The sequence below is a fragment of the Melopsittacus undulatus genome, chromosome 6, assembly GCF_012275295.1.
Source record: "Melopsittacus undulatus isolate bMelUnd1 chromosome 6, bMelUnd1.mat.Z, whole genome shotgun sequence".
In the NCBI taxonomy this organism is placed as follows: domain Eukaryota; kingdom Metazoa; phylum Chordata; class Aves; order Psittaciformes; family Psittaculidae; genus Melopsittacus; species Melopsittacus undulatus.
In genome coordinates, this window is record NC_047532.1 from 68,895,205 (window position 1) to 68,912,082 (window position 16,878).

General features: G+C 45.6%; 1 protein-coding gene across 1 annotated transcript in view; it reads left to right on the forward strand.

The window, feature by feature from the left end:
* Positions 1–1,748: 1,748 nt before the first annotated feature.
* Positions 1,749–16,878, forward strand: part of LOC101876851 (claudin-19-like) — a 28,144-nt gene continuing 13,014 nt past the window's right edge. Inside the window, exons 1-2 of the mRNA XM_034064253.1 lie at positions 1,749–1,839; positions 3,989–4,064. The gene's annotated coding sequence lies outside the window, so the exon portion shown is untranslated. The remainder of the gene's footprint in view (positions 1,840–3,988; positions 4,065–16,878) is intronic.

A 16,878-nucleotide genomic window follows, 5' to 3' on the forward strand; every position in this document is an offset into this window, starting at 1 on the left:
CATTTAATAAAAAGGGGGGAGGGAGGAAGAAAAATCAGTGAGTGATGACAAATAGAAGGTAAAGTATAAGAGAATTTCCCTTAATGTGGTGGTCTTCTTTCCCCTTCCATTTTTCCCCTTCCATTGTAGTGATAAAAACAAACTGGAAGAATTCAAGCAACGAGAGTCATGGCTATAACAAAATGTATCAGCATCTCATTCCATTGATTTTTGCTATGCTAAAACATTCTCTTTCCTGTTCCATCCTTCTCAGTTTCCAGTTTTAGCAGATGAATCTAGACTGCCTTTGGCTCTGTAGGTATGAGGGTGACTGTTGAACAGCGTGCATGGTGGCATTCTACAACCAGTTTATTGAACAGTTTATTCAGCTGCAATAATGAAGGATTTTGCTTTGCAAAAGGTAGTCTTGGCACTGAAGTTGATAATTTCTGCTATGTCCCCTGGTAGTAGTTTGCTATGACTGGGTTGTGCATCTGTCGTGGTTTAAACCCAAACAGCACAGCTCGTTTACTCACTCCCCCCTTGCTTCCCCAACTCCCAGAGAGCTGGGAGGAGAATCCAAAGAATGTAGCTCCCATGGGTTGAGATAAGAACACTTTAATAACTAAGGTATAATACAAATCACTACTGCTACTACTACCACAAATAATAATGATAAAGCCAATAACAAGTGAAGAGAATACAACATCTCACCAGCCACAGACCCATAACTCACCCCACCCTGCCCGACTGAGCAGCGACCGATACCTCCTTCAACCCCCCAAGCTCTACCCCTTCCAGGTAACTCTCGGTTACATCCTGGGCATGACGTGCTATGGTATGGAATACCTCTTTGGCTAGCCTGGGTCAGGTGTCCTGTCTCTGCTTCCTCCCGGCCTCCCCTCCTCCCTGGCAGAGCATGAGCTCAGAAAGTCCTTGGACAAACCAAACATTTGAGCAGTAACTCAAAACATACTTGCTATCAGCAACGTTCCCAGCCCGAAAGTCAAAACACAGCACTGCACCAGCTACCAAGAAGGAGAAAAAATGACTGCTACTGCTGAACCCAGGACAGCATCTCATGTGAAACAAGTGTAGCTCCTCCAGTATCACACTGGGGTTTTAACTGAGGTGTTCAGAGAGAATGGTTCTTAATGAACTGTCTGTGCCACTTCAGGTAAGCCTGTAGGTGGCTGCATGAATACTGCTAGTTTTGGTTTTCACCTTGCCAGTTTAAACACTTGCAGCACAGACGTGTTCTGTGTGTTACTGCACCTCCAGAAGGGCATCCTAACTAGCACCAGTTGTTAGGATTGCTTTAGTTTACAGCCCCGTTTCTGTGCAAGCACAGGTGAGAGCTTCATGCAGTGCAGGCACACTGGTTCAGGAGTGCTCATGGTCAGTGCGACCCCATGCTGCTCCTGCCCACCCTTCAGCAGCAGCACACAATGTAGGTCACTGTTTGCCCATTCCCACTGATGCCCCCCACCTCCCCTCTCTTCCCAGTTCCACGCTGGCCAAATTGTAACCACCATAATACACAGATGGTGTTTGCTTTGTGCAGCGTCCCCTTCCCCAGCTCATTAACGACACAGTGCATCCTATTACAAGCAAAACTTTAGATGCTTCTATTTAGAATTTTAACAACATTAACCTTTTAATTACAAAGTTAAATATTTTAACAGTAGTTAGAACACCATACAATATTGTTAAACTTTTACATTTCTTTTTCATGAATACAGAGAGGAGGCTGCTGTGCCTGTAGAGGTACAACAGTGGATGGAGGGAGTGCTGTGTATGGACAATGAACCATTTTACATTAACCTGGATGATTTGGGAGAACAAACTGAGCAGTTTCAGGTACAAATGGTTCAGATGATCACATTGCAATATTGTTTAGCTTTGAAACAGCACAGTCCCCTAGATGTTCTTTAGAGGGCTTCCCATTTTAATACTGACATGGTGTGATTCTGCGTAGTGTATAAATCACCAAGATTTGCAACACAAAGTCTTATGGCTAGCAGGAATAGGGCCTTTCCTTTTTGTTTCCAGGCGACGTTATGGACACAGTTTAGTTCTGAAATCCATACCTATGCCTGACATAGCCACAGCTCCTAATAGTGTGTTACGTATATTTCATATCAGTCACATGTAAAACCCTGCCTTGCATAGGGCTCAGTTTTTGTTTAGACTGCTCTTGGATCTTCTTCCTTGAGGCCTAGGACCTTAATGTACAGAACTAGAGACTGCAGATTAGGAGGCAGGAAAAGACAGGTCTCAGCAGTATAAGCATCATGTTAATGTGCATAGGTACAGTAAGAACAGGACAGGGATGAAAAGAACGGGAAATTAGAGAGAAACACACGTACACACACTTCCCTCTCATGCTTCATCAAACCAGTTACAGTCTAAATTCCAAACCAAGTCAGCTAAATGAGGGGTTGGGATTCTTGTGTTCACCTCAGCATCTGCAGTAAATGGCACTTATTTTGCCTTCATTCAAAGGAATTCATGAAGTTTGCAAGCACAATAAGCCTTTTAGAGCCCTGTGCTGATTCCTTGTAGACCAAACTGTACAAACACTTGCACTCTGACAAACAGACTCCTCTTAGTTCAGAAGTTAGATTTACAGGTCACAAGGTCCTTAGAACCTTCCTGAAACCTTTCTAAAAATCAGGATCATCATAAAATACCTTCCAGTCCCATAGCATTTCCAAGGTAAGATTTGAAAATCTCTACTGAGCTTCTAGAAGTGTTGTTTGCTGTGTCTGTTAGAGTTCTGTACTGCAGAGCATTCAGCTTGGATTCTCTCCACTTTTTAAAAATGGCTTTGTTACCTTTTCTTAGTTACTGTTCATTTCTTAGAATCATAGAATCACAGAATAGTTAGGGCTGGAAAGGACCTTAAGATCATCCAGTTCCAACCCCCTGCCATGGGCAGGGACACCTCACACTAAACCATGTCACCCAAGGCTGTGCCACACCCTGGTGTGGCAGGGGCGGGACAAGTGGAGCGCTGGTGGGGTAGGGGGTGCCAGCGGTGAGACCCCCGCGAATGAGCCCAATCCCATCTTGACTCGGAAGCTGTGCAGGGATGGGTGCATTGGTCCTTGCTGGGTGACCTCCCTTGGACTGGAGTTCCTCCTGTATGGGAGACCCCGCTGAGGAAGGCTAGGTGCTGAGAGGCGGTGCCGGCCCCCTTTTTGTTCTTGGAGGGCCGCGGCTGTGCTGTTGTGGAGAGGCAGCCGTGCGGTTCTTGCAGGGGGCAGCAGGGAGGGAGCATGGCTTCGCTTGGGGCGGGGGGGGGGAGGGAGTGTGTAGACTAAATGACTTCTGAAGGTTCTTTGCAACCCGAGCTATTCTATCATTCTGTGACTTAAAATGCTCTGTCTGGAGATTAAAATAGTTAATGCTAATGCTGAAGATGACTGAAACTAGAAATACCCCTTGCTGTGAGGTGCTATTGAAACAGGCTAGACAGCGTTCTACTAGTTAGGACATGGGAATATGTGAGCATTCATTAACTGGTCTCTTCCTGCCCTTTTTTTTGTAGACCTGTGCTTTGACATGCACATTGAGGCAAATTAGAGATGATGTGACAGGAACATGTGTGCTAGCATTGAAGGGGGCAGAGAAGAGCCAAACTGACTGCAAACTCTGAGTACAGATCAGTGCAGTCCCAGAGTGGCAAAAACTCTTTACCTTAGTATGAGCCCTCCTTCTCTTCTGCAGTTTCACATGACTCCTTTCACCAGGTGATATCACCTCCAGGTTGAGCCACTGGACTCCATTAGGCAGGTTATTCCCTTCCTAATTAAGCCCAGGTTTGTTCCTGTATCTCAGCAATGGCTACAGCCGGTTGAAAGTCAGGAGTTCTTCCATAAATCATTGTACACTATAAAAAGAAACCCAGCAATAGAAAGCAGCAAGAGAAGGTGGTTGGGAGTTAAAAATAAAGGATTTTTTTGGGAAAAAAAATAAAATAATAAGTTGGGGTTTTTTTTTTAAGATGCATTTTTGCCATCTGTTGGCAAGAGTAAGCTTCCCTGAAGCAGTCCTTTCTGGGTTATCATCTGGAAGTTGAGGTAAGGGAGCTTGTATCTGGTTTTATGTCAAATATTTCAGGGCCTGGCTAAAGAGTATTCTGAATTTCACTGCTAATTCTGGTATTACAAAATATTCATGACCCTGGAGCTTTGTCTAGCAAAAGAAGGTGATCATTGTATCTAACATTGTGTCATTTGGCTAAACAATGTCTAAATGTTTTAAAGTACATTATTCTGCTGCCAAAATCACTAGTGTTGTATAAAAAAATGTAGAGATGTTATCCAAGTGTAGTTAACGTAGGTGACAAACCTGGAGCTTGCTACTCATTATTGGCTGTTCTAGTTGGTTATTTTATCTAACATATAAAATAGTCTGATAAACCTATACAAGCACAATACCTGCTTAACAGTAAAAGGAATGATGTATTTTTACTGTTAAAGAGAATCACTTATGACAAACACTGTGAGATTCTGCTCTCTCATACTGAAATTTAATGATGAGAGCTTGCCCCATTGTGCTCATTTGTGCATTGCAAGTAAATTAACAGTGGTCAGAACATTACTTTCAAGTATTACTTAAAGAGCATTACTTGTAGGTGTTGTCCCTTCATCTCGTGTTTCTAGCGTTTGAGCAGCATCTTCACTGCACCCTCAGACCTAGACCACATGAGGGAGTGCTGAAAGGCACAAGAGCTCCTAGGCAAATGTGGGTGGGAGCCAGCTTTAGAGCTGGGATGAGTGTTTGTGCAGAGGAAGGTGCAGCAGCAGAGGCTGCATTGGTGCTGGCAGTGTGTGAATCCACGCATTAACCCAGCTTGCACCTTCCTGCCTGTCACCAGGGGTGGAAAAATATCATGGTATGAAATGGCTTGGCTTAAAAAGGACCTTAAAGCTCATCCAGTTCCAACCCCTGCCACAGGCATGGACACCTTCCACCAGAGCAGGTTGCTCCAAGCCCCTGTGTCCAACCTGGCCTTGAACACTGCCAGGGGTGGAGCAGCCACAGCTTCTCTGGGCACCCTGTGCCAGCGCCTCAGCACCCTCACAGGGAAGAGCTTCTGCCTAAGAGCTCATCTCGGTCTCCCCTCTGTCAGGTTAAAGCCATTCCTCTTGTCCTGTCCCTGCAGGCTCTTGTCCAAAGCTGCTCTCCAGGTTTTCTGTAGCCCCTTTAGGCACTGGAGCTGCTCTCAGGTCTCCTCTTAAGGATCCGCCTCTCCAGCCCTCGCAGCATCTCTATGCCTGTGAGAATTGTTCTTATGAGCTCTCTGCAGCTAAATGGGAATTCCACTGAAAAAGACATTTCTTGTTTAAATCAGTCCCTTCTCCCTATCCCACCCCCATGGAAGTGACCAGAGTAAGAACGTGAATGATAGTGGAGCTGAGTGCATTTCAGAAGTACCAGAACTGACACTCATGGTCATTGTGTTTTCCTTCCTCGTTTGCGTTCGAGGTGAGCTGAGGTCCGGTTTCCCTCTAGTGGTTTGACGCTTTCTGTGCAGCCCTGAAGCAGAGCAGAGCTCGGGCCCTTTGAGGTTCCAGGGCAATCTCAACAGTAGGTGAAAATGCTTGGGGCTCTGTTTTGCGCCAGACTCTGATCCTGCAGCTACGAGTTATGTGAGCTGTTACAACCAGATGATAATGGAAAAGGAATGCCTAAACCCAGCTCTTGTCCCTTCCCCTTATAGTGGTGCTCAGGAGAAGCCAGCCAGCATCCTTGCAGCTCAAAATGTTTTTGGAGATGTGCATCAGAAAAGGACAGTTGTCCTCTTCTTCATTCCTGAGCTGCCTCTGCATCATTTCTCATTAGTGATCAGAGCAATCATTAGTACACCTCTTACTAGTTTTAGCTGCCACTGAATGATGTCCTTGGTGGTAGCATTTAGTGGTCTGCAGCAAGAACCAGAGTCAGGGGTCTGCATGCTGCCTTTCAAGGATTGTGAAAGCTGGTTTGCATCTCAGAAGTGTTGCAGCTTCTGCCACAGTTCCAGGCTCACCAGTGCCATGGCAGAAAATGTGATCAGCAGCCCTGTGAAATAAAGAGGTGAGCTGTGTCTGGTCTAGTGAGTGATTTGACCACCCTGGATCTAAGGTCAGTATTGCTGTTTGCCCTCCTGTTTCAAAGGAGTTAATGCAGGAGTATATTCCAGGTGCAATTGTTCATGGACAGAAAAGACCTGGGAGCTCTGGGTTGTCTTTGGATTTTCCCTGCAAGGGGAACATGGCTCCATGGGTGCAGGTTCTTGAGGCTCAAAAGCAGCCTGAGCAAGCAAACCATAGGACAGTGCTGCAGCATCTATGTGCATCTGCAGCTCTTGACTAGCCTCCAGGTTGTCTTAAAGCAGCTTCAGAAGTGTTTCTGCATTGTCTGTCTGTGCATTACAAAGCAGCCTTTGAGATTAATTCCTTGTTATTAGGGTATACTCAGTATAGAGCTTGGCTTAAATGCTTCTTTTGCATTTCCAGGAGCTGATTTAGCCTTTCTTAGGCTGGTTCTTGGTGGAAGCTTATAAATGAGTTACTGACTTAGTACACCCAGGTCACTGATCCCCAACCACCGTCGTTTTCATGTCATGGTCCTTGTTAGTACTTCAGTTTTCAAAGTAACCTAGCCTCTGGGTCATGATAGTTTCACCACTGTACACAAAACACTTCACTTTGCATCATCATCACCAAATGTTGTCCACATATTCCTATGGTCTATATCAAGGCAGTCACTGGCAGTATTAACCATGAGCAGTCACATCAAGCCTGAAGGGAGTTCAACTCATAACATCCCTTTGGTGTGATGCTTCCCATCCACAACTTGGTGCTGTGGTCACTAGACAAAGGCAGTTGTGACTCCCATCAGCCTGGTGAGACTTCAAGGGAGGGACAAATCATGTTACGAGGCACAAAATGGGTGGCTGCCATCATCAGGTTCACCAGGTTATGTCAGAGTAACTCAACACCAGCTACCAGTAGGCAAAGCTACTCTGTCTTTACTCCTGCAGACTCTCCCCAGGGGCCCCAGATTCCTGTAGCCCCAGGAGGAGTCAGGACAAAGGAGGAGTTTGCTTTGGTAGATGAGGATTGGGTTAGGGATCACCTATGCAATCTGGACATCTATAAATCAATGGGTCCGGATGGAATGCACCCATGGGTGCTGAGGGAGCTGGCGGAGGTCATTGCTAGGCCACTCTCCATCATCTTTGGTAAGTTGTGGGAAATGGGAGAGGTGCCTGAGGATTGGAGGATGGCAAATGTCACACCAGTCTATAAGAAGGGCAAGAAGGAGGACCCGGGTAATTATAGACTGGTCAGCCTTACCTCCGTCCCTGGAGAGGTGATGGAACAACTTATTGACTCCATCTCTAGGCATATCAAGGATGAGGGGGTCATTAAGAACAGCCAACATGGTTTTATGAGGGGGAAGTCATGTTTGACCAACCTTACAGCCTTCTATGAGGAAGTGACTAGGTGGAGGGATGATGGTAGAGCGGTAGATGTGGTTTTTCTTGATTTCAGTAAGGCATTTGATACTGTCTCCCACAGCATCCTCATAGATAAGCTAAGGAAGTGTGGGCTTGATGATCAGGTAGTGAGGTGGATCAAGAACTGGTTGAAAGGAAGAAGGCAGAGAGTTGTGGTCAATGGGACAGAATCTAGCTGGAGGTCTGTGACTAGTGGAGTCCCCCAGGGGTCGGTGCTGGGACCAGTGCTGTTTAATATTTTCATCAACGACTTGGATGAGGGAACCGAGTGTACCCTCAGCAAGTTCACTGGTGACACTAAACTGGGAGGAGTGGCTGACACACCAGAAGGCTGTGTTGCCATTCAGCGAGACCTGGACAGGCTGGAGAGTTGGGCAGGGAGAAACTTGATGAAATTCAACAAGGGCAAGTGTAGAGTCTTGCATCTGGGGAAGAACAACCCCATGTACCAGTACAGGTTGGGGGTTGACCTGCTGGAAAGGAGTGAAGGGGAAAGGGGCCTGGGGGTCCTGGTGGACAGGAGGATGACCATGAGCCAGCAATGTGCCCTTGTGGCCAAGAAGGCAAATGGCATCCTAGGGTGCATTAGAAAGGGTGTGGTTAGTAGGGCAAGAGAGGTTCTCCTCCCCCTCTACTCTGCCTTGGTGAGGCCACATCTGGAATACTGCATCCAGTTCTGGGCCCCTCAGTTCAAGAAGGACAGGGAATTGCTTGAAAGAGTCCAGCGCAGAGCCACAAAGATGATGAAGGGAGTGGAACACCTCCCTTATGAGGAGAGGCTGAGGGAGCTGGGTCTCTTTAGCTTGGAGGAGACTGAGGGGTGACCTCATCAGTGTTTACAAATATGTAAAGGGTGGGTGTCAGGATGATGGAGCTAGGCTTTTTTCAGTGATATCCAGTGGTAGGACAAGGGACAATGGGTGTAAACTGGAGCATAGGAGGTTCCACGTTAACATCAGGAAGAACTTCTTTACTGTAAGAGTGACAGAGCACTGGAACAGGTTGCCCAGGGAGGTTGTGGAGTCTCCTACGTTGGAGATATTCAAGGCCCGCCTGGACAAGTTCCTGTGTGATGTACTCTAGGTTACCCTGCTCTTGCAGGAGGGTTGGACTAGATGATCTTTCGAGGTCCCTTCCAACCCTTGGGATTCTGTGATTCTGTGAAGTGTTACCTGCAGAGACCTTGTGTGTCTGCTGGTGTGGCTCTTGGATCTCTGTGATTCCTGGACACCACTGGGTCAGGGTCCTCATGCTTTGCTTTTCTCCACCTCGGCTCCCTACCAGCTACCCTCTAGGCTCTTGCAGCTGCTGATGGTCCCCTTCCATCCAGCTGCAGGTTTTATCACCTCTGCCTTGGACCAATGATGCTCAGATGGTGTTTTCCCCTGCCCCAGCAGCTCTCAGTCTGTCTCAGCCCTGTGACTGCTGCCACCGCTTGGCACAGTGCAGGTGACACTTGGGCTGTTTCTCACTTCCTTGCTGGCAGCTCTCCACCAGGGTAGTCTGTGGGCACTGCTGGGAGCCAGCGCCTGTACAAAGAGCAGGGGCTCTGTTTGGTGGTCTTTGCCCCCTGACCCTATTTTGTCTGACTTGCTTAAAAGCCTTGCGGCTGGTGTGAGATTTTGTATGCCAATTGCTTTAAAATTCTGGACTTTTTGGGCTCTTCATCCTTACTGAAAGCTGTGACAAAGCAATAAGGTGTTTTTCAGGACATACCTGGACAATTTTGTTGGTTTTAGCAGCAGCAATACTAGGCGATCTCACTTCTTTGTTTGTAATGTTCAGGTAGCATTTTGTGTCTAAGGGAAGAATTTGCTGAGACCTGTTTGATCTTTGTATTTCTTGATCTCTAAGATTTAACTGTTTTGTACAGTTGTTTTTCCTTCCATTGTAAGCTCTGCCTGATGTTTCTCAGTCAAAGAAAGCCCTTCTCGTGATGTTTTCCTGTGCTCCTGGTATGGTTTGCTAACACACAGGTTTGATGGGCTTCCTGCCTCCTTTTGGTGTCAGGGGAAGATCTTGGCTTTGTCTGCCTTGCAGGGCTCTCTGTACTATAACCCTCTCCACACTCCCACAGCATCAGCACAGTCAAATAATGCCTCATGCCAGCCCCTCCTTCCCTGCTTAGAAGGGCCAAAGCTGCTGAATCTGATGGCTGCTCACACAGAAGCAAGAATCTGGATTACTTTCCTCCCATGTTATTTTTGCTTTTTGTTTGTGTCCTGCCTGCTTCCCACAGCCTAAATTTGTGCTGCAGCACCAGTTTCCTCATTTAAAGTTTAAGGCTTTGTCAGCATCTTTTTCTTTTAAGGGGACAGAGAGATTCTGTCTTAATGGAACATCAGCAGAATGCAGTGGTCCAGATCTGCTTGTTGGAGCTTTGATGGACTGTGGCGGCTGCCTCCTACTATTGTTAGCTAGGCTTCTGTGTAAGGAAATCAGAAATGTGTGGACAGCAGTGGTGCTGTCCTCGTGGTTTGTTATTCCAGTGCTGTGTGATGGCTGCTAGTTTGTTGTGGCCCAGGTCCCATGGTTTGTTGTGGCAAAGGTGCTGTTCCATTTACTGGGAGCAAGGGAGGAAGAGGTAAGGCCACTGGGGATGTGAATGGAAAACTCCTGTAATTGCTACTTAGTGCACACCCAGCAAGTGCTTTGGGAATTTGCCTCTGCATTCTGTGCACACAACAGCATCCCCTCCTGTTTTGTGGCTGCTGCCAGAGCTTATCTACTCTGTTGGTGGTATTAGTGTCACTGCACAGCTGGCATTGATGGGTGGCTGTAACAGATCACTGCTCAGCTGCTTGCCTTGGAGAAAGGATTCTCTTTGTGTAGCTGCCTCTCAAAGCCTGATGGCTGCTGCAGAGGTTTGAAGCTCCATGGCAGACAAGACTATATATAAAGTTTCCTGCTTGGAATGAAAATAAATCGTTCTCCTGAAATAATAAAGATGTTATATGCCAGGAGCACATTTCTTTTGTCTTGTCTTCTCTACTATTTTCTTACAGTCTCTTCCCTTCCTGTTTGTCTCTCTTCCCTTCCTGTCCCTGATTCTCTTTTCTCTTATATTCTCCTAGTTTCTTCCATTTTCTTAGTCTCTTTCCTTCCCTTCTCTCTTATGGTTATATTTTCTTATATTCTTTTATATTCTCTTTCCATATGTTGTCTTAGTCTTTTCCAATCTCTGTTCTATTCCCTTCTATTATAGAATCATAGAATCATAGAATAGTTAGGGTTGGAAAGGACCTTAAGATCATCTAGTTCCAACCCCCCTGCCATGGGCAGGGACACTTCACACTAAACCGCGCCATGCAAGGCTTTATCCAACCTGGCCATGAACACTGCCAGGGATGGAGCATTCACAACCTCCCTGGGCAACCCATTCCAGTACCTCACCACCCTAACAGTAAAGAATTTCTTCCTTATATCCAATCTAAATCTCTGCTGTTTAAGTTTCAACCCGTTACCCCTTGTCCTATCACTACAGTCCCTAATGAATAGTCCCTCCCCAGCATCCCTGTAGGTCCCCTTCAGATACTGGAAGGCTGCTATGAGGTCTCCACGCAGCCTTCTCTTGTGCAGACTGAACAGCCCCAACTTTCTCAGCCTGTCTTCATATGAGAGGTGCTCCAGTCCCCTGATCATCCTTGTGGCCTCCTCTGGACTTGTTCTAACAGTTCCATGTTATTTTTATGTTGAGGACACCAGAACTGCACACAATACTGCAGGTGAGTTCTTACAAGAGCAGAGTAGAGGGGCAGGATCACCTCCTTTGACCTGCTGGTCTCCAGCCGGACATTGAACCATTGACCACAACTCTTTGCATGCAACCATCCAGCCGGTTCTTTATCTACCAAGTGGTCCACCTATCAAATTGATGTCTCTCCAATTTAGAGACAAGGATGTCATGTGGGACAGTATCGAATGCTTTGCACAAGTCCAGATAGATGACATCAACTGCTCCACCCCTGTCCATCACTTCTGTAGCCCCATCATAGAAGGCCACCAAATTGGTCAGGCAGGATTTCCCCCTAGTGAAGCCATGCTGGCTGTCACCAACCACCTTGTTGTTTTTCATGTGCCCTAGGATGCCTTCCAGGAGAATCTGCTCCCAGATTTTGCCAGGCACAGAGTCGAGACTGACTGGTCTGTAATTCCCTGGGTCATCCATTTTCCCCTTCTTGAAAATGGAGGTTATATTTCCCTTTTTCCAGTCATCAGGAACTTCACCTGACTGCCATGATTTTTCAAATATGATGGCCAGTGGCTTTGCAACTTCATTCGCCAGCTCCTTCAGGACCCATGGATGGATTTCATCAGGGCCCATGGACTTGTGTACATTCAGGTTCTTAAGATGGTCTCAAACCAGATTCTCTCCTACAGTGGGCCCAAGGTCTTCATTCTCACAGTCCCTGCTCTGCCCTCCAAGACTTGGGTGGTGTGGTCAGAGCCTTTGCCAGTGAAGACTGAGGCAAAGACGCCATTCAGAACCTCAGCCTTCTCCAAATCCTGTGTAGCCAGTTCTCCCGATAGCTTCCAGAGGGGGCCTACGTTGTCCCTACTCTGTTTTTTAGCCGCTACATACCTATAAGATCCCTTCCTGTTACCTTTAACATCCCTTGCCAAGTTTAGCTCTAACTGGGCTTTAGCTTTCCTAACTTTGTCTCTAACTACCCTGACAACATCCCTGTATTCATCCCAGGCCACCTGTCCTTGCTTCCACCTTTTATAAGCCTCTTTTTTCCTGTGAATTTTTCTCAGCAGCTCCTTATCTCCTGGCCCTCCTGCTGCACTGCCTATATTATATTACCTTTATACTATATATCATATATTATCTAATATTATACATAATATATCATATAATTATATATATTTCATTACTTCTCTTATGTTTAATATGATAGCATATATAATATCATAATCTCTATAACATATGAGATATTAGATTATTATATATGATGGATACTATAATAATACATATTATCTATAATAAAATCAATATAATATTTAATTTAATATTTAAATCTTATATAATTTTATCTATAATACATCATACAATAACATAGTAAAAGTAAGAGAAGTAATGGAATTATATATGATATATACTTATATATATTATATATATAATATAATAAAATATATCACATATAAAGTATGGTGTCTATATATAACATGTACCATATTATATATTATAGATCAGCAAGCAAATAGTTTGAGATGTGAAGTCCTGCTGGGGCATTTGGGGAGAGGACAGACCAGGGAATTTCATTGGAGACTTTTTCCTCTGAAGCCTTTTGGTGGGCCTGAAATTCTTTTGAGACTGGGATTTTTCTACTCCTGTACTGAAAAAACCCAGGCACGTTAGAAGGCAAACCTGCAGAACCAGGAGAAAGAAAGATCTCACCCTTTTAACACTTGGGACAAGAACACAGGCATTTTTTACAGCACTGCATCCTAGGGATCCCTGCATGTCACAGCCCTGCCGTAGCCTTTGGGCCATGCATCCACCTGCTTAGGCTGCAGGGCAAGGAAGGAGGTCAGTGCCTCCAACCAGCCAAAGCCCTTCCCTGGTTCCCACTGAGGTTTCTGCATGGGGAACAATCTCTTTCTGCACCAGGTCCTCTTTCAGGATACTTGCTTTAAGGTCTTGAGCAACAAGAGATTTATTTTGCTTTTTCTGTTTCATTTTGGTGCCTGCTCACCCTCAGTGCTAAATTAAACTGTTCTTTCCAGTTTCATATCCATCAATCACTTTTAATTCTCAGGCTCTCTGAGTGACACTTTCCTCCTCAGACCTCTGAGACCACTGCCTCAGCTCTCCTGGCTCCGTAAGGATGATTGCTTGACAGCCTCGTGCTCTCACCCCTTCCACAATGCCCATCTCCTTGGGATGGGGTCTAAAGCTTAGAGAGGAGGACAGACTTCAGATCTGCTCTAAGGAACACCACCAAGAGCATCATTTTGCAGGGACGCTTGAAACACTGCAGCCTGGGAAGCAGAGGGATATTGGCTCCTCCCAGCTTGTTGTGAGAGCCGACCCTGCGCTCAGGGCTAAAGTACTCTTGGTTTCTCTAAGCTCAGTATAACCAAGCAGACCTCAATGTGTTTCCTTGCTGGAGTGCGCTACTTCTTCATTCCTCTTCATGACAGTGCTCAGAACAGAGATGTTACTGGAAGCCACAATCATTTCATGTGATATAAGGGGCAATCTAGAGAAAAAACTACCAGAAGCAGCAAACATATGTTCTAAATGTTTTCTGCTATACCTGTTGTCATAGGATCAATAGAACAGTTGGGGTTGGAAGGGACCATCCTGTTCCAAACACTGCCACAGGCAGGGACACCTTCCCCTAGAGCAGGTTGCTCCGAGCCCCATCCAACCCGGCCTTGTTATAAACCAGTAAAATGTCTGTTCTTGTCCTTCGTCTCCTTGAAAAAGGGCAGCTCAGCATCCATCACCCTCCCCACCATGGCATGGAATAACAGGGTCACAGTGTTGTAGGAAGGTAAGACAGGTGCTTTCAGCAATGGGAATTGCTCAGCAGCATCCAGGACCCGTGAGCACAGCTGAGGGTACCCGTGCCTGCCTGGGAGGTTTGGGCACAAAGCTCTCACTGGGGTTAACTCCTGAATCCCCAGGATGATCTCGGAATCTCAGCTGAGTGCCTGCTTCCTCCTGGGCTTTGTTCTGTGGAACCACCACAGTACTGATTGTTGGGAGAGGTGACAAGGACACTCATGGGACCAGGAGGATGACTCCAGATAAAGGTGGAATAAAGGGAGGTAGAGACAAGAAACCACTCAACCAAACTGGGTATGTGATGGCCTGAGCACACCAGATCAGGGCTTTTGTGAGCAAAGCTGCTCTAAAATGGGCAGCCCAGACAGCCCTGAGCCATGGCAGCAGCTGAGCCACCTTCAGACACCACTGCTTGTTCACCAGGAAATAATAGTGCCTCTGAGCTGAGACCAGACATACCGGTTAGACTCTGCCCTGACAAATTCATAGCTGCAGTTACTTGAATAGACACTGGAGAACCAGATTATAACCTAATAAAGTTGCAGTTAAATTGCACTGCCTTCATCTTAAAGGTCAATCCAATTTCTTCGAAAGTGGACATCAGACTTCCTGATAGACCCTGCACATCATAGAATCATACATAGAATCCCAGACTGGTTTGGGGTGGAAAGGACCTTAAAGCTCATCCAGGTCCAAGCCCCTGCCACTGGGAGAGCTTCAAAGTCCCAACACAAACTGTTCTGTGATTCTATGATTCTGTGATTACAAGTGCAGGTCACTATAAGCCTGATTAGACTATTAGTAAGTTTCAGCAACTCCAGTCGCATGGTTACAAAGTTAAATTGTTTGGAAGTGTTTAACAAGTAGTGAAAGGATTTGCCTTCTAAACGCAAGGGCAGGCTTTGACCTGAGAAAACCTCTATGAGCTTGTGGTGGGAAACTGCTCTAAGTGGTTTAGTACTAGATTTAAATCTGCATTTTATCTCTTCCTGATTGCACTGGTGGCCATGGGTGAGCCTCAGAATTTGCTTGACCTAAGAAATGATAGGCAGGTTCAAAGGCATATATTGCTGGTTTAAAAATGTAAATACGTACATATACATGAAAGCAGGGTTGTAATCAGTGCTCTGCCTCTTCTGCTCTATGTAATAAAATGTAAAAGACTTATTCCATTTTGCATTTTAGACTCTTTTTCACTCATTTTTGCTTCCAGAGACCTTATCAGGAGTCATTTGTTTGTTTAAGTGCTTAAATATTTTACTTTGTTAACCCTCCCTGTCCTGTGTTCAAACCACATACATACATTTTTGTTGTGCTGTTTGTAACATTCAGGTGATCTTCTTGCTTCCTCAGGGCTTTTTTTAATCACATTATAACCCTTAGTTTTATATAACCCGTGTGTGGAGCTTGTTTATGGTCCTTCTCCTTTGGCCAGTTGAAAAACATATGTGCTATTGGCTGTACCACCATCTCTAAGCTATGAGCAGTGCAGTGTATGGGTTATTATAATCCAGTTGTGAAGGGCAGGGTGTCTGTGTTACAGGTAGAAAGAGGAGGATGAAGGTGGTGTTGGAGTCACAAGCCGTTCACTTCTGGAATCTTTTCTTTTGCAGAGGGTTTCTGTTAGTGAACTCTCACCTTGGTAAAGGGGTGCATTTCAGATGCATTACTTTTATCGCCATCACATGGGGATTGCAGTCTTGTGTATGACTGGTGCCCAGAATAAGCTTTCATCTGGAGCGTTCTGTGGGGTTTGCGTGGTAGCAGCATGGTCAGGAAGGGATGACTGACAGTGGCTCCTTGGGGCAGAGGAAGACGGAGGAGAAACAACAGCAGCAAAGCAATTGCAGCTCAGGACCAGGAGTTCCGGAGGTCTGCCCTGCCTAAGGGCACATCTGAAATCTCAGACAGTTTTGTTTGTTAATGTGATCCACTGGCCTGCTGTCTTTCTGCACTGGTTACTCAATACAGGGCTTAGGTGCTGCCAGGGAAATATAACAAACACAAAAGCATTTATTTATTTATCTATCACCCCCACCCCCATTTTTATCAACTGCATTAAAGGAGAGGCTCTAGGCCTCTCTGCTCCTGCCTTCTGTGGTCTATGCATATGTGACCCATCACCGGGCTCCCAATCCTCTCTGAGACACCAGACCCACTCCCTGGCCCCAAAGGATTCAAATACCAGCACTTCATGCTTTGCTTTCCCAGTAAACCATGCTTGTCTTCAGAAGATCTGGAAAACAGAAAGGTCCTTTCCAGCCTCAACCATCCTATGCTTTTGTATTTGTGAAACGTAGCTTCCAAACTTCACTTTGAAACCTATGATCTTTTTAATTACTGTATGTTAACAAGAAGCTTGCATTTACAACTTTGGCATATGTCCCACCCACAGTGATGGTGCAGAGCATATGGGTTTCTTTTCTTCTCCTTACTACAAGGAATGCATTGTTGTACAGGTGATATCACTGTCATAGGTAAGAAACACTTGTTTGGATTATTTGTCTGCTTCATTTAAATGCATCATTTATTACAGATATTCTTTGACAGCTGAGTGTGTTTTGAAGAGGTTACACAACCACTTGAGGGACAGATTCTCCCTTCTCAATGTGAGATTAAATTTTGCAGTGGAATGCACATATTTGAAGAAGTGGTATAAACTTAATCCTTCTTTCTTTGCAAATTCCCAGACTTGCAGCCATCTAAAACACATGAGTATGAGAAGAGGTTCCAATCCTTGAGTTTTTTTAATGCAGGAATCTTGCATATTCCTTCACAGCATGGGCTGCATCCTAAACCAAAACCTGCCTCCAGTTGTTGCCTGGCTTATATGGACCCAGGCCTCCTCCCATGAAAACAGTGCCTT